Source organism: Phyllostomus hastatus, unplaced genomic scaffold (genome assembly GCF_019186645.2).
Source record: "Phyllostomus hastatus isolate PE091 unplaced genomic scaffold, TTU_PhHast_1.1 phas_scaffold_317, whole genome shotgun sequence".
Lineage (NCBI taxonomy): Eukaryota > Metazoa > Chordata > Mammalia > Chiroptera > Phyllostomidae > Phyllostomus > Phyllostomus hastatus.
The window spans coordinates 21,498,388-21,524,516 of record NW_025334023.1 but is presented as its reverse complement, the minus strand read 5'-3'; positions in this window follow the sequence as shown (position 1 = coordinate 21,524,516).

Sequence of the window (26,129 nt, the reverse complement as noted above, 5' to 3'; positions counted from 1 at the left end):
AGACTATTCAGGGTATTGTGTGGTTCCATATAAGTTTCTGGGATATTTGTTCTAGTTCTGCAAAATATTAAATGGTTTGTCTAGAAAGTATCCAGCCATGTAATATGAAAAATAGAGATATTTATTGAAGAAGATACAAGATATAAGAAACATTGTATGTAGGACAATGACTCCTCAGTCCCCTTCAAAGTAGGCACCTTGGGACATCACACAGTGCTCCCAGTCTCCATCAGCTGCTCCATCATATTTTTCTGAATCTCATTGGTAGTCTGAAATCTCTTCCCTTGCAAAGGTGATTTTAGTTTGGGAAAAGCCAGAAGTTGCAGGGCACTAAATCTGGTTAGTAGGGGGGCTGAGTCACTGGGCTGATTTGATGTTTTGCCAAAAAACTTTCCACCAGAGGTGATACATGAGCAGGTGGGTTGATGAAGCTGCCAATCATCAGTTGCTCATAGCTGTGGCCTTCTAAATCATCCAAATAGTTTCTGCAAGGAATGTACAAACTTAACACAAAATTTGATGCATATTCATTGCTCTATTTGCTCAGTCATTTTGAATATGAGGGCCATACAGTACACATGTTCACTCAAAGGCATCTACCATCCCACTAACCAGTACAGTGAAGTCTTTATTGTTTACACATGTGCATTCCAGTCCACTTTCCTTGGCTGCCTGGTTACATCAATATTGCACAAACTGTTCTTGTTATATTAACAATGGTTGGACTTTTTCCAGACATATCTCAGTATGTCATTGATATTTTGATAGAAATGGATTTAAACCTGCAGACTACTTTGGACATTTTAATAATATTCATTCTTTCTGTCCATGAGCATGGTATATACTTCCACTTATTTGTATCTTCCTCAGTTTTTTTCTTCAGTATCTTATAATTTTATGAGTGCAATTTTTTTACATCTTTCATTAAATTTATTCTTAGGTACCTTACTTTATTTTTTGCAATTGTAAATAGGATTGTGTTCTCAGTCTCCCTTTCTGATAGTTCAGTATTGGTAGATAAAATGCAACCAATTTCTGAATATTGATTTTTGTATCCTGCTATATTACTGAATTCATTTATCAGTTCTAGTAATTTTTTTTGGCATAATCTTTAAGGTTATCTATGTTTAGTATCACGTCATCTACAAATAATGACAGTTTTACTTTCTGCTTTCTAATTTAGATGCCTTTTATTTCTTCTTTTTGTCTAATTGCTGTGTCTAAGACTTCCAGTTCTATGTTGAATAAAAGTAGTGAAAGCAGATATCCCTGTCTTGTTCCCAATCTTAAGGGAAATGCTTATAGTTTTTACCCACTGAGTATAATGTTGGCTGTGGGTTTGTCATATATAGTCTTTATTATGTTGAGGTGTGTTCCCTCTATTCCCACTCTGCTGAGAGTTTTTATCATAAATGAGTGCTAGATTTGATCAAATGCTCTTCTTGCATCTATTGATATGATCTTGTGATTTTTTAATCTTTTATTTTGTTTATAGGATATATTATATTTATTGATTTGCAAATATTGTACTAACCTTGCATGCTTAGGATAAATCCTACTTGATAATGTTTTATGATATTTTTACTGTATTGCTGGATCCAGTTTGCTAGTATTTTTTGAGGATTTTTGCATCTATGTTCATCAAGGATATTGGCCTATAATTTTTTATCTTTGTAGTGTAGTGTGTATGTCTGGTTTTGGAATTAGGATAGTGCTAGCCTCATAAAATGAGCTTGAGAGTCTTTTCTCCTCTTGAAATTTTTGGAATATTTTGTGAAGGATAGGTGTTCTTTGAATGTTTGGTAAAGTTTGTCTGTGAAGCCATCTGTTCCAGGACTTTTGTTTGCTGGGAGTTTTTGATTACTGCTTCAATTTTATTAGTTTTAATTGGTCCATTCAGATTTTCTCATTCTTCTTATTTGTTTTGAAAGATTGTATGTTTCTAGAAATTTATCCATTTTATCCAGGTTGTCCAGTTTTTTGGCATATAGTTGTTCATAATATATTCTTACAATCTTTTGTATTTCTGTAGTGTTGGTTGTTACTCCTCCTCTTTTACATCTGATTTTATTTGTTTGGGCCCCCTCTCTATTTTTCTTGATGAGTCTGATTAAAGGTTTGTCAATCTTGTTTATCTTTTCAAAGAACTAGCTCTAGGTCTCATTGATCTTTTGTATTTTTTTTGTCTCTATGTCATTTATTTCCACTCTGATCTTTATTATTTCCTTCTATTTAGTTTGTGCTTTGTTTGTTGCTGTTGTTTTTTTCTAGTGTTTTAGGTATAAGACTAGATTGTTTGAGGGTGGGCTTTTTCATTTTGTTTTTTGTTGTTGTTGTTTTTTGCTTCTTGAAGTAGGATTGTATGTATTATATCTTCAAGTAATTTGTTAGGCTGTCCTCTACAGACAGATGGAGCCTAGGAATAGACTGCAGAGTTCCACAGACCTCCTCACACAGATCCATTCTGACAGTAACATGAGCCTGATCAGGGAGGAGAAGAAAGAGGGACTAGCATAGTGGAGACACATGCACTTCAGAAGGTGGGAGATAAACCTTCTGAAGATTCAGGGGCCTGCCATTTCACTGATGCTTTTCAGAGTCTAGTGGTCTGGAGCATGCTGGGATATCCTTTCCAAAATACAAGACAAATTACATCTTGCCTCTCCTACCACAAAGAAGGAAGCACAGTGTTCAACAGGCCATTTGGGATCTAGAGGCAACACATCCCACCTGTAGGGGTACTGCTTTTCCCCCAGTCCCAGATGACATAGAAGACTACCAGCCTTGAAATTGGGTTAGAGCATAGGTCCAGGCTACAGTGCAAACAGCCCTGCCCATGGACAATGCAGTCTAGTGAACTCTGTGGGTCATGTAGTCCAGCCAGTGGTGGGAAAAGATTCATTTTGGAGCTTGGGAGAAACACATATCAGACCCCTGGTATTCTGGAGCAAGTCTATAGCTTCTACAGAAGAGAATTCATTATACAGCTTTTGAGAAATAGCTCTTGATATGGAACACTTGACCATGGGATGCCAAATGACCATGCATCCTAAATTGCCCCTTATGAGTTGGGTCTATCAGAGCCACCAAGTAATAAAGTTAGACAGGGCACACTTGTGCAAGGCTGTGCCAGTCCATGACTGATGAGAGTGGGGCTGAACTGCAGTTCCATTCTTGAGAGAAACAGGACCCTTTCCACAGGCAGCTTTGGCTGGAGCACTGCCCATTGGCCTGGGTGGAACCTTCCTCAGGGCTGTACTGCAGTTTGCTGCAGGATGAGTCTCTTCCCACCCAACAGTCCTTTTCCCCGTCTCTCAAAGGGGCCTGTCTCTGCTCACCTTCTCAATTTCCCCTCCCATTTACCTTCACAGGCATTTTCTCCAATGAATCTCTTGAGCAACTAATCGCACCTTATGTCAGCTTTTAAGAGGGTTTAAACTAACACAAAGGAGCCTTTCGGTGTTAGTCTATGAGGAAAAAAAGCCAGAAAGAGTAAGAAACTACATAAGGACTTGTTTCTCTTGAAGGCTTTTTTCTTCTGGATATTTTCACCAAATCTCTGGTAAACAGCTTCAAATAATGAGTTGTTTGTCCCCAAGCTACCCCTATACTCTCAAACTCAGAAATATTTCCCAAGGCGACTCCCCTCCACGGCAGTGCTATAAATTATAACTCTGACTGAGGTTGGGACTGAAGAATGTGAGCTCCAAATCAGGCCTCCCCAGCCAGAGGGCTCTCATTTTATCCTCAAGCCTCCCATTCCAATTCAACTTTAATTGGTGATCATTAAAACAAAAGCTGATCTTAGTCCTGTGTGTGGTCTCTCCCTCCTTCCTTCCCTCTACTTTTATTCTTAATGATGTTGTAGGTGGCCCATTAGGGAGACACAAGCCTTGTATCCACCGATGGCCACCCTAGATAAACCATAGTGTGGTTCTGGTAAGGTTTCAACATCCATCCTACCCAGGGATTTTTGTTTCTGTTTTTGATATCACAGAAAGAGACCACTTGGGGTTTGAAGGAAAGATCTGGAGTTGAGAGCACTGCTGTGCCAATCACCTTCTATCTGAGCTGAAGTCGACAATGACTTCCACCAAGTACACCTTCACTTGTAAGCAAGGAATCACCTGGCCACTAGGGATTGCCTTCATCAAAGACACTAACCCTCCATGAGCATGGCTTTATACAGAAATTCTATAGCCCCCTCCACACCCACGAGTAGTTGTATATGCCACCTTGCTGTGTGAGGCACACATTACTTCTGCGTGCCTTTTCCAAAATGTTTACTGTCCAATACCAATTCCTTGAGATAGTAACAATTGTACTGCCAAAGGAAAAAAAACAACAAGGTTGCATGGGGTTAAATTATCAAGCAGGTCACTGATCATTAGACTGAGGTGCCTCTAGTGCCGTGACTAAGTGAGCAAACCATAATCCAAGCTTGTAAATGCCTCTAGGTTAAGAAATAGAAACCTAAGAACAACCAATCACAAACAACCAGTTGGACTTTAAGTTAGTATATAGCTAATCAAATAATTCCCCTTTTTTCTCCTTCACTTTATATGTTTTTTTCCTTCTGATCCATGTTACAGTGCTCCTAACCACTTCAGTTTGTCGGTGCCTAGTTCAAGTTGATTTTTGCTCAAATAAAATCTTAGCATTTTTAATATGTAATAACATACAAAAAATAAAAATGGTTTGACTTCAGGACTTCTCAGTGTATTCAAGATGGTGAAGAGCATTGTGTGTCTTCAAGGGGAAGATAGACTATGTAACATTTGCCCAGGTTGTTTACCACAAAACCCAAAGAGTCCGTCCTGACTTCTGCAGGGTAACTTCCCACAAGCAATGCCTCAGGGACCGGCATTCCCACAATTCAAGGCTGAGTGGTGAAAAGAATGGAGGCTGCCGTCCCCAGTCTCTTCAGGAGTCTCAACTGGAGTGAGGCTGGTCCCTGTTGCCCTCTCTGCAGAGCTTCCTGCAACCAGAGCCGTCAAGACTGGGAACAATGTGATTTTAAAGTCTTGGATACTTCCCTGGCAACGTAAGTGTTTAATCGCTGCCTTCAGCCTTACATATTACAAGATCCAAAGTGTGGGGTGTACAGTTTATTATTTTAGTTCCGTTTTCCTAGATACAGTTGGGTCCAATCAGAAAACAAAGCTCATGTGGCTGAGAAAAACAGGTCACTGTTTGAATTCATTTGGCAACAAAGGGTAATGGATTATGTCCCTGAATATACCCTTTGGCAACATTAAAACTTCCAAGCCTTTGATAAATAAACTGTCCCTGTTTGTGTGACACATTGTAATAGCAAAAAGTCCAGACTGGCCCTCTGTTTCAAGGCCCCCTAAGCTGTGGTTTGTAGACAAACCTATTGCACATCAGAACTTGATGTTTAGCAAACCCCTCCAGTATGCATATCCATTCAGAGGCATGGAATGTGCTGCTGCCTAAATATTACCTGGATTGCTTTCACGTGAACATCCTTGCAATTCCTCTCTGGAGTTGAGGGCTCATTTTCACAGAGATGAGCATGACAGACTGAAGGAGGACAGACAGACTGAATCAAATGGAAAACATTTAAGTGCTTGGCTGACACTCAAAGCAAATTGTAGGGATTTAGGCTTTGGGAGCAGTATCCCCACAGGAGCATTTGCTGTTAGTTTTCTTACAGTATCAAAGCTAAGTCTGACAGACATAATTCGATTATCAAACACCCTATGGCTAGCTTGGGAATACTAGCCTCAGGGGATGGTCCAGGATTCTATAGGACATTGCTGCCAAATAGTGGAATACTCAGTGGTTACATGGGATTTCTTTTAAAATCTCCACAAATTTTCTTCATTAAATATTGAGGATTTATTTCAATATTTTTGTTTATATATTTACTGCTTGTTTCTTTCACTAGGATCTGATGGCATGGATTTATTCTACAAATACAAAATTTTTCCAGACACACAAACTCATTTTCTATATTATCCTGCATCAAGTACCCAAAAAGTGAACTACATTGCCTCTCCTATAGCAATAGGACATTACAACTTTTCTCTTTCCCCTTTGCCACTTTTTTTTCTGGAGTATTCATAAAGTTAATGCATATAATAATGGTTTGATGATGATGACCTCCTTTAGTTTTCTCTTGTCTGGGTTGCTCTTTATCTGCCCTTTGATTCTAAATGATAGCTTTGCTGGGTAGGGCAACCTTGGCGGTAGGTCCCTGTTTTTCATGACTTTGATCTAACCTTAGTGAGGACCTCAACAGCATAAGAAAGATCCAGTCAGAAATGAAGGGTACACTAATTGAAATAAAGAACAATTTACAGGGAAACAACAGTAGATGAGTTTCAAATCAATTATTTGGAATGTAAGGTGGAAAAGAAAAACAACCAATCAGGACAAGACAAAAAAAGAATCCAAAAAAACAAGGACAGTGTGAGCAGTCTATGGGACAATTTCAAGCATTCCAGCATCCACATCATAGTGGTGCCAAAAAGAGAAGAGAAAGAGCAATAAATTGGAAATCTATTTGAAAAAATAATGAAAGAAAACTTCCATAATTTGGTGAAGGAAACAGACATGCAAGTCTAGGAAGCACAGAGAGCCAAACAAGATGGATGCAAAGAGACCCACTCCAAGACACATCATAATTAAAATGCCAAAGTTTAAAAATAAAGAGAGAATCTTAAAAGTACCAAGAGAAAAGCAGTCAGTTGCCTGCAGGAGAATTCCCATATGACTGTCAGCTGATTTCTCAAAAGAAACTTTGCTGAAATGTTGAAGGAACTTAATTGAGAAAAAGAAGATCAAAATTATGAACAATAAAATGGCAATAAATACACATCTACCAAAAATTGAATCTAAACAACAAACTAAGCAAACAAGAACAGAATCATGGATACAGAGAGCATTTTGATGGTTGCTCGATGGGAGGAGCGTGGGGAAATGGGTGAAGAGGTGAAGGGATGAAGAAGTACAAGTAGGTAGTTACAGAATAGCCCTGGGGATGTAAAGTACAGCATAGGAAATGGAGTAGCCAAAGAACCTCCCTGCAGGACCCATAGATATGAACAATGGTGTGAGGATTGCCTGAGGGAGTGGGGGGTGCTGGGTGGGGGGAGGCAAAGGGGGGAAAATTGGGACAACTGTAATAACACAATCAATAAAATATGATTTTAAAAATAATAAAGTTAATGTACATATTGTGACCCATAAGATGGAGGCCTGCCCAGTGGTCCAGCCCATCACAAATCTAAACCTAAGTCAGCCTGAATTTACAGGATATGTCTCACTGTCAAGGAAACATAACAAATACCAATCACAATCCTCCAACTCAGCTGTGGCTAGTTCACCTTGGGACCTGCTGGCCTTATAAGGAAATCCCGACCTCCCAGCCAGTCCTGCCCTGTTTCTGCTTTACTTAGCCCAAGGGTTACAGAACTTGCTCTTGCCAAAATCCCTCAGGGAGAATTATCCACTGCTTCTTAGGCACTGCACTCCCCCAGTCCACGGATTGTTTTCCCTTGAATAATGGACATCAAACTCATTGCTAAAATGTTTCAGTTTTGTCATTTGACAGTTTACAGGAGGAGGCCTATTTGTTGAGGTGTAACAGGCAGGCTGGCAGGGAGAGGGCCTGTAAAACCAGCCTTGGTGGAAGGCGTGGTTGAGAAAGGCATAGGGAAAATGAGGACAGAATTAATGAGCTTGCAAAAAACTGGGAGATGACAGGAAACTTCCTGGACTTGACTATCTAAAGCCCCCATTTAATCAATCTCTTATCTGTGCAGCATCTTGTAGCTTTTGGGCATTCACCTTGTGGGTTAACGGCACAGAATTTTGACAATGGCCTTTTCCTAAGGGAGACATTGACACTTCTGGCCTGCAAAAGATAAGAACACTCTAGCTGAATACATTTTCCAGGATTTTTTTTAATGTCCAAAGGAAATAAAATGAAAATCACAGACAATTTTGTAGGAGAAAAAAAAACAAACAATGAAATGAAATGAAGTCGGGCATTCGGACACTAACGGTACCATCCTTGGGCATGCTCGAAGCAGCTACAAGGGGACCCATCAAAGCCAGGGTTTAGCCCTTAGCAGGGGGTAGGGGAGAGCTAGGAGCATTCTGGAAAGAACCTATATCAAGTAGATGAGACAGTCCTTTCACCCATCAGCTCTTTTCTAATCACTTTACAGGAGGGAAAAAGTCAAATCATGTGCTGGAAAGCCATTTGCATTCCTTAATATGGTGTTCTCATTTCCACAGTCTGAGAAGTTCTATTCAATTCTCCTTACTCTACAGAAATAGAGTAAATTGTTCCTTAATATACATCTTATGGCTTTTGTGCATAGATTTATTACATTATCACAATCACTACCCTGTCTGATTACTTGTCTGCCTTCTGTATTAAACTGACCCTGGAGGCTCAGCTAGCATACTACACTCATCTTGTTTCCTCAGTGCCTAGGGCAGTGCCAGGTATTTAATAAGAGCTCAGCTAATGTTTGTTAGACTTAAATTGAAACGAAGGTGTCCACAGTGGGAGAAGAGAGGGGAGAGACGGAGGCATAAAGCCTACTCTCTTTTTATACTCAGAAGGAAATTAATGAAACAGTTCTCAGAATTATTAGGCTTCATTTTCCCACCTGCAGCCAGAAATCCGTTATCTCAGTTAAGTTTGTGCAGACGTGTGAGCATCAACCACACACCCTCCCTCCTTTGTGTCTCAGCCTGAAAACCGAGGCTCTGTCTCCATAGTTCACAGCTCGAACAAGCCAATCTGAGTTTGTACCAGCTACCAGCTGCTCCCTGTCCTTGTCAGACAGAAAAATAGATACATGACCTATAGCTGTCACAAATTACAGTGCTCATGCTAACCAGAATAGTACAAACTGTTCTTTCTTTTCTCAACAGTCAATCAACCTAGATGTGGAAAACCCATTAGGGCATCTTGGCCGTACTTCCTCTGCCTCCCTCTTCAGCTCTTCACATCCCTGCAAGGAGGCCCCCGGGCCTAACCATTTCTTTTTCTAAGTTAATTAATGTTGGGGACAGCCACTGCTACTGATGGGAGGCGATTACACATGAGCAGATTTTATTATTAATCTCTCCCCCTAAAACTGCTCCATATTCAATTTTCCGTGGCTCGGTTTCACCCATTACTGCTAATTAGGGTCAGTTCCTACTACTCAATTCATCAGGTGTCTATGAAGCATCTTATAAGCGTAAGGCTGTGTCTGTAACCACTGGCAACAAAAGGACAAATCTAAACATCATCTACCCTTGATCTTCAACATAATCACTACTGATGCACTCGAGACTACGGCAGTGGGTTAGCAGGGAAAGGCAACTATCAACTCGTTACTCTTGAGGGTATTTAAGCAGAGGTCTTACTAATTCATTCATTCAGTTAGTCAACAAGTAGTTATTAGGTGCTCACAGGGGACAGAAATCCCTTTGTTGTCCCATCTTACTCCCCTGTCAGATAAGGTGGTTGGGTGAGAACTATGAACTGCTGGTGGTAGTGGTGGTTGCAGGGTTGGGAGGTGAGGTTAGAGCTCATTCTATGTCAATTTAAAGTCTCTGTCTCTCTGATAGAACTGGGCAAAGCTGCTTATTCACAAACTAATCCTCTCCACCAAAAAAAAAAAAAAAAAGGAAATTAAAGTCATTCCAAGAAAGACAACATGAACTATTGTTTTCCCTCCTGGGTCTCTTTTATTTATTTTTTTATGTATTTTCTACTAAGTTAAAAAAGAAAACTTTAAAGACAGTTTTTAAAATATCAGATTAAGTGTATCCACAGCTCCCTCAAAATGTTCTGAGGTAAATTTTCTTAAACATCTGAACTTCGTGGGACACAAATGCAAGGGCCTTATGTCCTCAGAAGTTTGGGAACCTCTCCCTGAACCTCTTCCTTTGGGCAAGCTGGGCACTATTACCACACTACAGAGAGGAGCAATGGTACCCCCTAGTGGCTGACATGTCAAGATGCTTTTCGCTGCTATTCTTGCCTAGTAAATTGAAAGACTGTTTGTTCTTTACCCAACTTCACTGCTGATAGACAGGAGCAACTTGACCTGAGTATGATGATTACTTCAACACTCTCATGTACTTGCACACATAAAGTACTGGCCTTGGCTTTTAAAAAACGGTATTAGAATTAGAATCCTGGATTCAAGCAAGAATAATGGTTGCTACTTCTTTTTTCTAAATCTCAGTATGGGGACTGCTGTAGGGATTAAAATAAGCAAATGTGTTAAGGAAGCACAGGAAGCACATCGAGAAAAAAAATAGGACATTAAACAAGTGTTCTCCAAGGGGACTGATGACCTATTTTTTTTACTCTGCATATCAGAAATTCAACTTTAATAGTCAAGTGAGATCCCAATATATGAAAATATAAGGGCACAGTGATTCTTAACAAATATTGTAACCATTTTTATAATGTATTGACTAATTAGACACAAGCTTACTCTACACACTTATTAGAGCCCTCTGTATACAGCTTTTGTATAGAGCTGGGTTTATTTTAACCCACATGATAAGAAAATGGAATAGAATTCAAACTGGATAAGCAGCAAGAGAGTCTCACCCAAACAAGTCACTCTCTATATGTTAGCTTTGTGTTGTGGGCACTGCCAAGCAGAAGCTCTCTCTGTGACCTGAGCTTCTGCTGACCTGTGTGGTCACAACCTCCCTGAGGAACCAGTGTGTCGATGGGCTGTGATAATGTGTGGGGTGGCAACTGAAGTGGAAGCTGAAACATATTCCTCCATTTGTGGAACACTGTTACAGCCCCTGTGCAGCACCGCTAAGCGTGCAAACCAGCCTCTGTGCACAAAAGTGGCCGCAGCTATGTGAATAAAGTCATTTTTAATTCCAACACCTGTGCTCTTTCCACTTCACTGTAGTTTTCAAACAGACCTGGGTTTAATTCCTGACTCTACCACATAGTAACTGTATGGCTTTGGGCAAATTATTTGATCTAACTGAGCTTGAATGTTTTTATCTCTGAAAAACAGTAATATCTAAATGCATGAAATAATGCATTTGTGTGTAGAATAGATGGCACTGCTGATTAATATCTACAAGAAAAAAAGATTTTGAACAAAAAATGTTAAATTATATAATTAAAAAGTTCTCATTAAAATATCTTTGTAATCTTAGATGTATTTTACGTTACGTTTGAACAGTTACTTGCAAAATCCGAATATCACAGCACAGTCCCACTCATTGCTGGGGAAGATGATGTGACGGAAAAACGTGCTTGGCCGTAATTGCATTCACCCTTCAGTCTTCGAGCCCCATCCCAAACGCCATGGTTATGAGCAGGGTTAACAGAGCCTACCAGCGACCTCATAAACACTATCAAGCCAGCCCCTTGTCGAACTGCTCTGCGCCTCCTGGTAGGCTGCTGCAGAAGCTAGAATACACGCTGCTCCTGGGACCTGCCAGCCTACCGAAGAACTGCATGCGTCGCCCCTTCTCCGCCACAGAGCGGCGCTAGACAGCGACTGGGGAATGTGGCTCGCACTGGCCCACGTTTGCCTCGGAGCTAAAAACGCTTTTCGTTTGCTCTGAAATGCTAGCAGAAATCAGAATTTGAAGAAGAAAAAAGAGGAGGTTTTAAAATTTCCTTTTTAAAACTAAATTCATCCCTTGGCCTATTATTCCTGAGGAAAGTACTATGCTGCTTTTATTGCCATTTCTTGATAAAAAACAGAGAGGAGGGCACGGAATCTTCCCACTAATCCCAAGGCAGCTTGGTGTCCGTAACTAGCTGCTCGTAGGTATTTAGAAAACCCTGAGGCTGATGCAAGTTTCAGGGCATGTTAGGGGCAAAATAGTCCAATTCAAGGGCATTATGGGGAAAAGGTGGAGAAAAGGGGAGAAAGAAAGATTCACTTAGAAGATTGCAGGAATGAGGCAGAGTAGGGGCAGTGTATGCTGTAATCACAGTGTAAACCGTGTGACTGATCCAGTTCCATTCCTGTAGGTATGTCAAGAGCAACGATCTGCAGAAACATCACCTTGGGGGGCTTTGACCCAGATGTTCTTATGCTCCCCACATGTCCGCACCAAAATGCCACTCAGGTGATAATGTTAATGGTAAGATCCAGAAAGCCAGGGCTCAGCTGCTGCAAAATGAGGGAAAGAAACAGGCTCAGACAGATAACTGGAAAACAATCTTGCTTTTGCTAACTTCAAGATCCTGCTATGACTTCCAGTTTTACTGTGAGTAAAAGCTACAGCCTTCTGTGATAAAAGTCAGCTCACATCTCGGCTTGGTCTTCATTGGCCCAGCACCTGGCCAGCACCTGCTTCCTGTCTGACCTCATCTCCCCTTAGTCCCTCTCCCCCTCCCTCTGGCCCAGTCCTACTCTCCTCCCCTTCTCCTCACTATTCCTCAAACACACCTGACACGCTCCTGCCTCAATGTCTTTGTACTCAGGTTCACCCTGCCTAGAATGTTCTCCTCATGAATCTGCTCAGCTCCTTCCCTTATCATCTTCAGGGCTTTTTATTTATTATTTTTTTGTGAGGTCTTTTCTGACTACTCTATTTAAAATTGCAACCCCCTCACCACTTCTTTATTTTTTTTTGAGCACATACCACCTTCTTACACACTCTATGCTTTCCCATTCCTGAATGCAAGTTCCATGAGGAGGCAGAGGTTTGCCCTGGGCTCTTCATCACCCAGAACAGAACCCAGCACACATTAGGTCATTGGTGCCTATTTGTTGTTACAACAGCAGATGCTGGACTTACTGTTCTCAGCACCATATCTGTGAGCATAGAGGCTCCAGAAAGTCCTAAATCCTGAACACAGGAGGCTCACACACCTAGGTGGAGGTTCTAATCCAGCAGGCTTCGGAGTGCCATTGTGTTTAAGACTCAGCAATGGAGTCCTTCTGATCTGTGGGGTGGTCACCCAATTGACTTTGAGGAATAGCCTTAAGATAGGGAACCAATGACTAAGCCCCTACTACCAGGACCCTAGGGCTGTCAGAAAATAAAGCCCAGCAGGAAGCTCTGTCCCCATGAGAGAGAACAGACATACCGTGAAGCCAACATATGTGTGGTTTGGAGGCAAACCTTACAGTCCAGATTACCTGAGTGTTATAGGTAAGATTAGTGTGGGTGCCTTGATGTGGCTGTAGACAACTCCTCTCCCCCAAATAGCTGGCAAAAATCAGCTCACATCTCAGCTTGGTCTTCATTGGCCTAGAAACACATCCTGAGGGTTGTCCTGGAATTATTTAACTGGCACAGATGGCCTCTCAAAATTAAGTTGGGTATCCAGGTAGACAAGAGGTAAAAGATATCTAAGGATTGTATCAACCAGTTCCTGAAAGAGATGCTCCTGCTTCTTATACACATTCTTATGTATCCTCACATTGATCCCATGAGAGAGACATTTTTGAACAGCTGAGGAAAATGGGCTGCAGAAGGTTCTCTTGGGTCCAAGCTCAAATGGAAGGTGGCAAGTGGCAGTATGGGAGTTTTCCTCCAGATCTGTTTCTGAAGCTATGCGCATTTATCTGGACCACATTGCCACATGACATCAGTGCCAGAAGACTGGGCCCTTCCTGCCTGACTCCTTGCAGTTCCCGTCATCAGCCTGACTGAACTGTGTCAATGTGATCACCCAGGTCTGGGTAGAATACCATGTGGTTTGGCCAGCAGCCAGGCATAATGCAAACAAAAAAGCCCAAGTCCGTTTTAATGTACAGCATGATGACTATAGTTAATAACACTGCATTGTATATTTGAAAGCTGCTGAGAGTAGACTTTAAAAGTTTTCATAAGAAAAAAAGAATTTGTAACTGTATATGGTGTTGTAACTGTTAATTAGACTTATTGTGTGACCATTTCACCATATATACAAATATCAAATCATTATGTTGTATAATTGAAATTAATATAGGTCAATTATAATCTCAATTTTTTAAAAAAATGAAGGAGGAATAATGAGAGCAAGAAGCCAAAGTGATTGGGGGACCCAAAGAATATCTCTTTCCAGGAAGCCAGTCAAAGTCTGGGTTGATATGTACTCTCTTTCCATTAGTTGTAAATGAGACTTTGGTAGATGAAAATCTTAGTTATTCCAGCAAGTGACAACACTTAAGTGGTAGAATAATGTCACTTGAATTCATGGTTGGATTTGTGTACAGGGAGCTGCCTGGCTCTGTGGAGCAATTTTATAACCCTTTAGAGACATCATTTTTGCACCATAATCTTGGGATGTCAAGTGCACAGCACAGATGACTCCCCTCTTCTTATGTTGATGGGAACCCAGGTAGTGGAGACAAAGTCTACTTTCTGCTGCCTCTTCCTTTCCAGCAGTTCAGATCATGCTGTATTGCCTGGGACGCCCACTTCTCGTCCCTCCTCTGTGTTCTGGTGACGATCAAAGGTGATACCCAGATGGCAGAGACCAGAATAAAGTCCTGACAAAGTGAAAAAAAGGAACACAAGTTAAGCCAGATTGGTGTGTTCTTCTGTCCATCTGTGCGTAGAGCCTATGGTAGATGGACAGAAAGAGCTTCCCCAAGCATTAAAGATCTGTGCTCTTCACTAGGTCTTGAAGCTGACTGAGCCTGAAGAAGGCTACTAAGACACCCACATCCAAGTGTTTGGCCACCAAGACTTGAAATGGTTTTCCTCGGGAGTTTCTCTGCCTGGAATCTGTCCTATTTTTCCTCTCCCAGGATTCAGCTGCAAGCCCTGTGGAGGAAGCAAGTGGCATCAAATGCAAAATTCATCCAACAAATGTATTCATCCAGCAAATACTTTTTGAGAATTCACTGTGCTCTTGGAACTTTGAAAATGAGTGTGAAATAAATTTCTGGGTTATAGGTCTCCAGGAGTCATGGAAAGACCTTTTTGTTTCTGGTGTAAAAGGAATATGAGTATTGTGAACTGGGCCATATGTGGGAAAATTAGTCATTGGTGCTCCTTAATGCATTTTATTAAGGCTGTCTTTGCCTTCTGCAATCCCCATAGCTATCTACTACATTTCTGCTAGGCCCAGAACACTGCTATAGTAATAAAGCAGCCTAACTGAATGGCTCCATGTTCTAGAATTTTTCTTAGACTCACCTAGTCTAAAGTTACCAATTCTGGGTCTTATTATTTAGAGGTCCAGATAAATCTATTCAAGATAAAATTCATAATTGGTTACTGTATGACCCTTATTAAGATTACATTTCAAAGCAACATAGTATACCTCCACTTAAAGAAATGACAGCTGATGGACAATGTGAAGGGCTTTGCTGCCTCATGAGGTATATTGGTCCAGGATGTGTGTGTAACTCCCAATGCATATCATATAGTTTAATGGAGTGAGCAGCCACCTGTGAAAACAGCCCTGTTTCTGGAGGGTACAGACATCATCTGGTTTAATCCCAAGTGACCCAGATGCTCTTGATTTCAAGAGGATCCCATCCATCTCCTCTACATACAAAAAAAAGTTACTATTTCTCAAATTTCTTTAAAATGCTACTGGAAAAGCAGGTAGCATTTTAGAATTCTGACACAATCGGCAGTAGCAATGAATACCGTCCTTGGCACTGGACACTGTGCCATCTGCAGAGTCTGTGACATCTGCAGATACCAGCAACCCCTGGACAGCGTGTCCCTCCCTGACATCAGCTTGCTTTTGCTGCAAAGTGCCTGCCCCTGCTGCTCTCTTTGGAGGGTGCCCTCAGGCTGCTGGAGCCTTTCCTGAAAGTGCCTGGGAGGTTACATCCCCCCAGGTAGCCCATAGCCAAGGACTGATGAGCAAGGGGTATGAAAGTCCAGCTCAGAGGCAGAACTTCAGAATTCCTCTGCAGGACTTGGTGGAAGTTACCCTTAGCAAGAATCTGCCTGAGTCACACAGTTGTTTGACAATCTACACCACTGTTCTGCTTCTCCCAGCTCTTTATCCTTTTATCCTGGCCTGGGAACACTTTCTCCATAAATCACTTGCATGTCTTTGTTTTAGGTCTCCTTCTGGGAAACTTTATTTAAGCCAGGGCATATGAAGACAAGCAGCATGCCAAGTCATTGTCCCAGGGAAAAAGTAACAATGCTTCAGTCTAAGTGCAGGCTTCTCCAAAATGCATGTTACTTCCAACCAGAAGCTTCTTTGACCTGCAGTACATGTGCACCCTCCTCCAGATGCCCATCCTGGGGGCTTTAATAGCATTTAACAGGTTACATGGCTGACTCCTGTGTCTGACTCAAAACTTCTTGAGGGTAGGAACTGTGTTCTGAATATTGTTTGAATTTTAAGTGAAATGATTGAATAAATCATGCATTGCTGAGCACCCACAAAGTCCCAGGAGCTCCCTTGGGCATGGAAAAACCATTAGGATGAAAGTAACATTGAATACTCCTCTCGTAAAACACAGGTCAAAACACACTGAATACTGCATTAATTTTCTGATAATGCATTTCATATGAATATTCTTTCCAATTTTGATGAGGTATTGTAAGATGCTAGCAGGTGACAGCCCTGGTCCCTGCTTGGAGGAGGAGGAGCAATGAGATGATGCAGATTATCTCCTTGATTGCAACCAGCAGATAGGTTATAGTTAATGTCTAGATTATTTCTCTAACACTGGGCATTAGTGAATTGCTGGAAGAAATCATTACTTTCCCATAATGTCAAGCCTCAACCCACTGCTTATGGGATTTTCTGATCCTGTGACATATTAAATCCTCTTACCAACCACAAACAAGACTTCAGGACTTTTGATTTTTCCCAAGAGATGGTCTTTCAAAAGACTGCAGAGCACCTTAATTGGCCCTCACACCAAGGTTTTCTTCATAAAAACTCTCTGAGCTCTTAAGTCATTGGTTTAAGAGAGAAAATCTTATATGTACCTCAGGGTCAGGACTGACTTGAGGATTTGTGAGAAAAATAATTAGGCCTATCAGATGCAAAGTTCAAATCAACCCAGACCAATCAACCCAGGGTTCCAGCATGGGAAAATAAAGCTTCAGAACTTCTGACTGAGAAAACCTATGGGGGTTGAGGCACTGGGAGAGACTCCCAGACTCACAGGAGATTTCACTGGAGAGAACCACAGGGTCCTAGAATGTACACAAAACCACCCACCTGGGAATCAGCACCAGAAGGTCCTGCTTTGCTTATGGGTAGCAGAGAAAGTTATTGAAAGCCACCCAGAGCTAAGCAAATGGAATTGTTCCCTTTTGGACCCCTCCCCCACATATAGCACCACAACACAGCAAAGAGGGTTACCCTGCCCTGGTGAATACCTAAGGCTCCGCCCCTTAGTACCTAACAGGCACATTGATACAAAAAAATATGGCCCAAATGAAAGAACAGATCAAAGCTCCAGAAAAAAATACAACTAAGTGATGAAGAGACAACCAACCTATCAGATGCAAAGTTCAAAATATTGGTAATCAGGAAGCTCACAGAAATGGTTGAATATGGTCACAAAATAGAGAAAAAAGTAAACTCAATGAAAAGTGAAATAAAGGAAAATGTATAGGGAACCAACAGTGAAGGGAAGGAAAACAGGACTCAGTCAACAGTGTGGAACAGATGGAAGAAACAAACATTCAACCAGAACAGAATGAAGAAACAAGAATTCAAAAAAGGGGAAGAGGCTTAGGAACCTCCAGGATATCTTCAAACGTTCCAACATCTGAATCATAGGGGTGTCAGAAGGAGGAGAGGAAGAGCAAGAAGTCGAAAACTTATTTGAAAACATAATGAAAACATAATTTCCCCAGTCTGGGAAAGGAAATAGACTTCCAGGAAGTCCGGGAAGCTCAGAGAGCCCCAGAAACGTTGGACTCAAAGAAGCATACACCAAAGCACATTATAATCACATTACCCACGATTAGAGATTAGGAGAGAATCTTAAAAGCAGCAAGAGAAAAGGAGACAGTTACCTACAAAGGAGTTCCCATAAGACTGTCAGCTGATTTCTCAAAAGAAACCCTTCAGGCAAAAATGGGCTGGAAAACAGTATTCAAGATCATGAAAGGCAAGGACCTATATCCAAGGTTACTCTATACAGAAAAGCTATCATTTAGAATGGAAGGGCAGAAAAAGTGCTTCTCAGATAAGGTCAAGTGAAAGGAGTTCATCATCACCAAGCCCTTATTATATGAAGTGTTAAAGGAACTTATATAAGAAATAGGAGATCAAAAATATGAACTGTAAAATGACAACAAACTCACAGCTATCAACAACTGAACCTAAACAAACAAACAAACAATAAAAAACAAACTAAGCAAACTAGAACAGGAACAGATGCACAGAAATAGAGATCACATGGAGGGTTATCAGCAGGAAGGGGGACGGGGAGGTGGGGAGAATGGGGGAAAAGGTACAGGGAATAACAAGCATAAAGAGTAGGTATGAAATAGACAGGGGGAGGTTAAGAATAGTATGGGAAATCAAAAAGCCAAATAAGTTATACATATGACCCATGGACATGAACTAAGGTGGGGGAATGATGGTGGGAGGGGGAGTGCAGGACAAAGAGGAATAAAGAGGATAAAAAATGGGACAACTGTAATAGCATAATCAATAAAATATATTTTTAAAAAACTCTTGCAGAACACTGGTTGAAAATCACTGGACTAGACACATAAATAATAAGAGGAGGCTGGCATGTGGTTAATTCATTACCTACTATTACTTCTTGAGTCAAATGATAAATTTCTTATTAAACACAAGTATGAAGTGAGTGATTCAAGTTGCTTATCCTCCAAAAGGGAGGTGAAAATTAATCAGAAACTACCCAATGATTAGTAGGCAGTGCCCAGATTTCCTTACACAGGTTTGGTTCGTCCTCTAAGAAATAAGATGAAGAGGGGCTAAGATGGTGTCAGAGTAGGAAGGAGCAGATTTGGCTTCCCTCTGCTCAGGGGAGAAAATCCTGACCGATCTACGGAGTAGAGAAGCAAGCAACCAACATACTTCAGCATATGTGAAAATAGGGGACCAAGGATTGTGGCAGAACCGAAAAAATGGACACTAAGAAGAGTAGGGTCCCGGGGACCAGCGTGTGGTCCGGGGGCTGCAGCCCCAGGCCCAGGGCCCGCTGCTGGGTTTGCCACAGAGTCCTTGGAAGAGAGCCGGGACAACTGCTCCCTCCCCAGCCAAACAAGGTCTGAGTGGCACTGGGAGGAATCCAGGCACTAGCAAACACACAAGGGCTGTGAGCACCGTTGGAGGTTGTGGACACCAGAGAGGCTGGGTCGCACAGCAGGCCCCGACCCCCACAGCCACTGGTCTGGCTGGAGAGTTTGGCGGCAGGAGAAGCCAGGCCACTGTGGGAAGCAGCAGGCTTGAACAGGAGGAATTTAAGAGGAAGGAGTGAATAGTCAGACACTGTTTGGGGAATTCTCCTAAAGTGATCAGTCGCTCCAGCCTCCCTGCCACTCAGCCGTGGGCACATGGGCACGTGTGCAGGGAGAGCATCCCCACACCCCATTCCACAGCAGTAACCCCGGGGAAAGACCTGATTCCCACACCCAGGGTGCAAGGCTGAGGAGCCAGTGCAAGCTCAGCTGGCCAAGGAAGAAAAGCCATACCAATCACCTCTCAGCCTGCCATAGCCAGCAAGAGCAGAAAAACCGGTTTGGCCACTTTGAAACCAAGAGACTTTTTAATTTGATTCTATTTTTTTAACAATTTTTAATTTTTTAATTTTTATTGTTTTTATTCTCCTTTGATTTCTTTTTCCTCTCTTTCCTGATTTCTTGTTTTATTCCTTCCTCCTTCCTTTCCTCCAATTTTATTTCTTCTTCCTTCATCTGCCTTTTCTATTTTTACTTTTTTAAATTTTTGCTAAATACCTGCAAGTGAGACAAAATCCTGGATCTGTGAAAAGACGAAAGTTGAACCCAAAGAAGGGGCATCACAACAGCTGGGACAGTGACATAAATTTCACTCTGCTATTACAGAGAACCTGCAAGTTATTGCATATCTGTATTATTATTATTTTTTTCCAGTATTCCTACATCTCTTTTAATAGTACTTTTGTGTCCCTCTTCTTTTTGTATAGTCTGCTTTGCTAGGCTGGATATACTGTATGACCTGACAGCTTTCCCCTGATATCTCTTTCCATACTGTATTACTAATCTACTGTCCTTTAACTCACCTGTGTCCCATTAGCACACTACTCGAGGTTCTATACTCCCTATTCTTGTTACCTAGATCTTATAGATTCTGTCATATGATTGTTGCCCTAATATTATTGTAAATAATTGCTCTTCCATGCAATTGTAATTACTTCACAACATCCCCCACCCCCAGATCTTAGCCCATTTCAAAGATTCCTGAACTCTATTACTGTAGTGGTTAACTCTATTCTCTCATACACTACACCTATTTGCTATCCTTTACTCTCACCTTACCTCAGAATCTGACCTCCCACAACCTCCCTGCTTTATAGATCCAACTCACAATCCTTCCTTCCCCAACAAGCATCTTATCTTCTCTCCATCCTTTTTAAAAATCAGCTAGCTGGGTGGAGGATCACGGTTAACACTATACATAGTCAAAGGATCTCCTATCTCTTCTCTATTGGCTGCTACTGTAAATATCATAGAATTCTCTGTTGCTGTCTTAAACCATTTTTCTTTCCCCCCCAACTGATCACAAAAAAGAGTAGGTGGAGGTGGTGAACACCAGGATACCCACTGGAAGAGGAAACCCAACAACAAAGGAACCACTAACAGGTAACAACAGAAGAAGGTGAAGCAGGGAGTGGTAACCACACAAACCTCAATCCAGGACCTATCTGGAGATACAACTGAACAGTAGAGACAGTACCCAGTACAAACAACTGAACAAGAGCAGGAGAGAAGACTTAAAACCTTATACACACAGAAGAACCAGCTTCAACACAACCTGCCCTCACCAGCACAACAAAATACAGGAGGTGGTGGACAGAGTGACCCTCATTTAAGCAGCTGGTGGGAAGGAACCACCAAAGAAAGACTCAACAACAATCAAAACACAAAGGCAAACACAAAGCCAACTTAAATGACAGCCCAAGACCAGTGAGCTTGGGAGATCAAGGAAACTGCACCACTGAAACTCACTGCTATTCTACTAAAGAAGTTCACACCACAAACCCAGGGAGCCAGAACAGATCAATTTAAGAAGCTGAGGCTAACAAGAAGAGTCTCACAAACAATGGGAAGACAAAGAAACAATCCCCAAATGAAAGGAAAGGAGGAAGCCTCAGAAAGAATGCTAAATGAAATAGAGGCAATTCAACTATCAGATATTGAGTTCAAAGCAATGATAGTCAGGAAGCTCAATGAGCTCACAGTGAGCTACCAGAAACTACAGGGAAGCTACAATGAACTCACTGAAAACTACATCAGCATGAAAAAGGAAATAGAAACTCTCAACAAGGGCCAAGAGGAAATGAAGAATACAATTTCTGAACTGAAGAACACAGTAGAAGGAATGAAAAGCAGGATCGATGAAGCAGAAGATCGGATCAGTGAGCTATAGGACAAAGTAGAAGAAATCACCCAGAAAGAGCAAAAAAAGGAAAAGAGGCTCAGAAATAATGAAGAGGGATTAAGAGAAATGCAAGACTATTGTCTAAATGCAAGACTATTATTACAGAAATGTAATAATATCTGTATAATAGGGATAACAGAAGGAGAAGAAGAGCAAGGGATAGAAAACCTATTTGAAAAAGTAATGATGGAAAACTTCCCTAATTTGATGAAAGAAAAAGTCACACAAATCCAGGAAGAGACCCACCTCAAGACACATTATAATTAAAATGGCAAAATACCAAGACAAAGAAAGAATCTTAAAGGCAGCAAGGGAGAAACAGGAAGTAACATACAAGGGAGCTCCAATAAGGTTAGCAGCTGGCTTTTCATTGGAAACACTCCAAGCCAGAAGAGAATGGCAAGAAATATTTCAAGTAATGAGAACCAGAGGTCTGCAACCAAGGTTACTATACCCAGCAAGGCTCTCAATCATGATAGAAGGCCAAATAAGAAGCTTTCCAGACAAAAGAAGTCTAAAAGAATACACCTCCACCAAACCAGCTCTGCAAGAGATGCTAAAGGGACTGCTTTAAGGACAGAAAGGAAAAGAGAGAGGAACACAAGTACATAAAAGGCAATGAATAAGTACATATCAATAATAACCTTAAATATAAATGGATTAAATGCTCCAGTCAAAAGACAAAGAATAGCTGATTGGATAAGAAAACATGACCCACACATATGCTGCCTACAAGACACCCACCTCAAAATAAAAGACCTGCACAGGCTGAAAGTGAAGGGCTGGAAACAAATTTTCCAAGCAAATGGACAGGGGAAAGAAAAGCTGGGGTAGCAATACTCATATCTGACAAAATAGACTTCCAAAAAAGGACCATAGAGAGACCCAGAATATCATTTCATAATACTCAAGGGAAGAATCCACCAAGAAGATATAAATATTGTAAATATATATGCACCCAACATAGGAGCACCCAAACACATAAAGAAAATCTTAGAGGACTTCAAGAAAGATATTGACAGCAACATAATTATTGTGGGGGATTTCAGCACCTCACTATCAAAAATGGACAGATCTTCCAAACAAAATATCAACAAAGATATTGTGGCATTGAACAATACCCTAGATGAAATGGGTTTTACTGATATATACATAACCCTCCATCCCAAAGAAGCTAAATACACATTCTTTTCAAATGTACATGGAACATTTTCAAAGACTGACCACATGATAGGACACAAAAAAAGCCTCAACAATTTCAAAAAAATTGAAATCATACCAAGCATTTTCTCGGACCACAAGGGACTGAAGCTAGAAACCAACCCCAAGGAAAAAAACCCAAAACACTCAAAATCATGGAGGTTAAATAGCATGCTATTAAACAATGAATGGGTCAAGAATGATATTAGGGAAGAAATCAAAAGGTTTCTGGAAACAAATGAAAATGAACTCACAACAACCCAAAACTTATCGGACACAGCCAATGCAGTCCTGAGAGAGAAGAGCATAGTGATACAGGCCCACCTAAAAAGGTTAGAAACATTCCAAACAAACAACCTAACCCTACATCCACAAGAACTCGAGGAACAACAAAAAAGACAGCCCAGAGCAAGCAGAAGGAAGGACATAAACAAGATCAGAGCAGAATTAAATGACACAGAGACTAAAAGCACAATTCTAAGGATCAATGAATCCAAGAGCTGGTTCTTTGAAAAGATAAACAAAATTGACAAGCCTTTAAGCAGACTCATGCAGAAAAAAAGAGAGAAAACCCAAATAAACACAATCAGAAATGAGAAAGGAGAGATTACAACAGACACCACAGAAATACAAAGGATTGTAAGAAATTACTATGAAGAACTGTATGCCAAGAAATTTGAAAACCTAGATGAAGTGGACAAATTTCTAGAAAAATATAATCTTCCAAAACTCAATGGAAAAGAAGCAGAAAGCCTGAATAAACCAACAGCAGATGAAATTGAAGCAGTAATCAAAAAATTCCCAACACACAAAAGCCCTGGACCAGATGGTTTCACAGGAGAATTCAACAAAGCATTTAAGGAAGAACTAACCCCTATCCTTTACAGACTATTTAAAAAAATCCAAAAAGATGGAAGACTCCCAAACTCTTTTTATGAGGCCAACATCATCCTAATTCCAAAACCAGATAAAGACACAACAAAGAAAGAAAACTTCAGGCCAATATCACTGATGAACATTGACGCTAAAATCCTCAACAAAATACTGGTAAACCACATCCAACAGTACATTAAAAAGATCATACACCATGATCAAGTGGGATTGATCCCAGGGATTCAAGGATGGTAAAATATTCACAAATCAGTAAATGTAATACATCACATAAACAAAAGCAAAGACAAAAACCACATGATCATATCAACAGATGCAGAAAAAGCATTTGATAAGGTACAGCACCCATTTATGATAAAAATACTCAGAAAAGTGGGAATAGAGGGAGCATTCCTCCACATAATAAAAGCCATATATGAGAGACCTAAGGCCAACATCATACTCAATGGGCAAAAATTAAAATCTTTTCCACTAAGATCAGGAACAAGACAAGGATGTTCACTTTCACCACTTCAATTCAATATAGTACTGGAAGTTTTAGCCACAGCGATCAGACAAGAAAAAGAAATAAAAGGTATCCAAATCGGAAAGGAGGAAACAAAACTGTCATTGTTTGCAGATGATATGATAGTATACATAGAAAATCCTATAGACTCTACCAAAAAACTGCTTGACCTAATAAATGAATTTGGCAAAACAGTGGGATACAAAGCCAATATCCAGAAATCAAAGGCATTTCTGTACACCAACAATGAAACAGCAGAAGCAGAAATCAAGAAAAAAAATCCCATTTGAAATAGCAAAAAGAAAAAATAAAATATCTAGGAATAAACCTAACCAAAGAGGTAAAAGACCTGTATTCAGAAAACTACATAACACTGAGGAAAGAAATCAAGGAAGACACAAACAAATGGAAACATGTACCATGTTCATGGATTGGAAGAATTAATATCATCAAAATGTCCATACTACCTAAAGCAATTTACACATTCAATGCAACACCTATTAAAGTACCAATGGCATATTTCACAGACATAGAACAAACACTTCAAAAATTTATATGGAACCATAAACGATCCCAAATAGCTGCTGCAATTTTGAGAAAGACAAGTAAAGTAGGAGGGATCACAATACCTGACACTAAACTATACTACAAGGCCACTGTAATCAAAACAGCCTGGTACTGGCATAAAAACAGGTACATGGACCAATGGAACAAAACAGAAAGCCCAGAAATAAACCCAAGTCTCTACAGCCAATTAATATTTGACAAAGGAAGCAGCAACATAAAATGGAATAAAAATAGCCTTTTCAACAAATGGTGTTGGGAGAACTGGACAGCTATGTGCAAAAAAATGAAACTCGAGCACCAACTCACACCTTATACAAAAATAAATTCAAGGTGGATAAAAGACTTAAATATAAACCGTGACACCATTAAAGTCCTAGAAGAGAACGTAGGTAGGAAAATCTCAGATATTTCACACAGAAACTTTTTTACTGACATGTCTCCTAGAGCAAGGGACATAAAGGAAAGAATAAACAAATGGGACCTCATCAAAATTAAAAGCTTTTGCACAGCTAAAGAAAACAGTATCAAAATAAAAAGAAAACCAACTGTATGGGAAAACATATTTGCCAATGATACCTCAGATAAGGGTTTAATCTCCAAAATATATAAAGAACTTACACGACTCCACTCTAAGAAGACAAGTAACCCAATTAAAAAATGGGCAAAGGACTTAAACAGACACTTCTCCAAGGAGGACATACAGAAGATCCAAAGACACATGAAACTATTTAATATTGCTAGCTATCAGAGAGATGCAAATTAAAACCACAATGAGATACCACTTCACACCAGTCAGAATGGCCATCATAAACAAATCAACAAACAGCAAGTATTGGAGAGGTTGTGGAGAAAAGGGGACCCTAGTGCACTGTTGGTGGGACTGCAGACTGGTACAACCACTACGGAAAGCAGTATGGAACTTCCTCAGAAAACTAAAAACGGATCTGCCTTTTGACCCTGCAATTCCACTGCTGGGACTATATCCTAAGAACACTAAAACACCAATACAAAAGAACCTTTGCACCCCGATGTTCATAGCAGCACGATTTACAATAGCCAAGTGTTGGAAGCAACCTAGATTCCCATCAGTAATGAATGGATCAAAAAACTATGGTACATTTACACAATGGAATTCTATGCAGCAGAAAGAAAGAAGGAGCTCCTACCCTTTGCAGCAGCATGGATGGAGCTGGAAAGCATCATGCTAAGTGAAATAAGCCAGGCAGTGAAAGACAAATACCATATGATCTCACCTTTAACAGGAACCTAAACAACAAAACAAAGAAACAAGCAAAATATAACCAAAGACACTGAAATAGGGGACAGACTGACAGTGACCAGAGGGGGGAGAAGAGGGAATTTCAGGGGAGAATGGGAAGGGTTTACAGGAACAAATTCAAAGGACACATGGACAAAAGTTAGGGGGAGAGTGGTAATGAGAGGGAA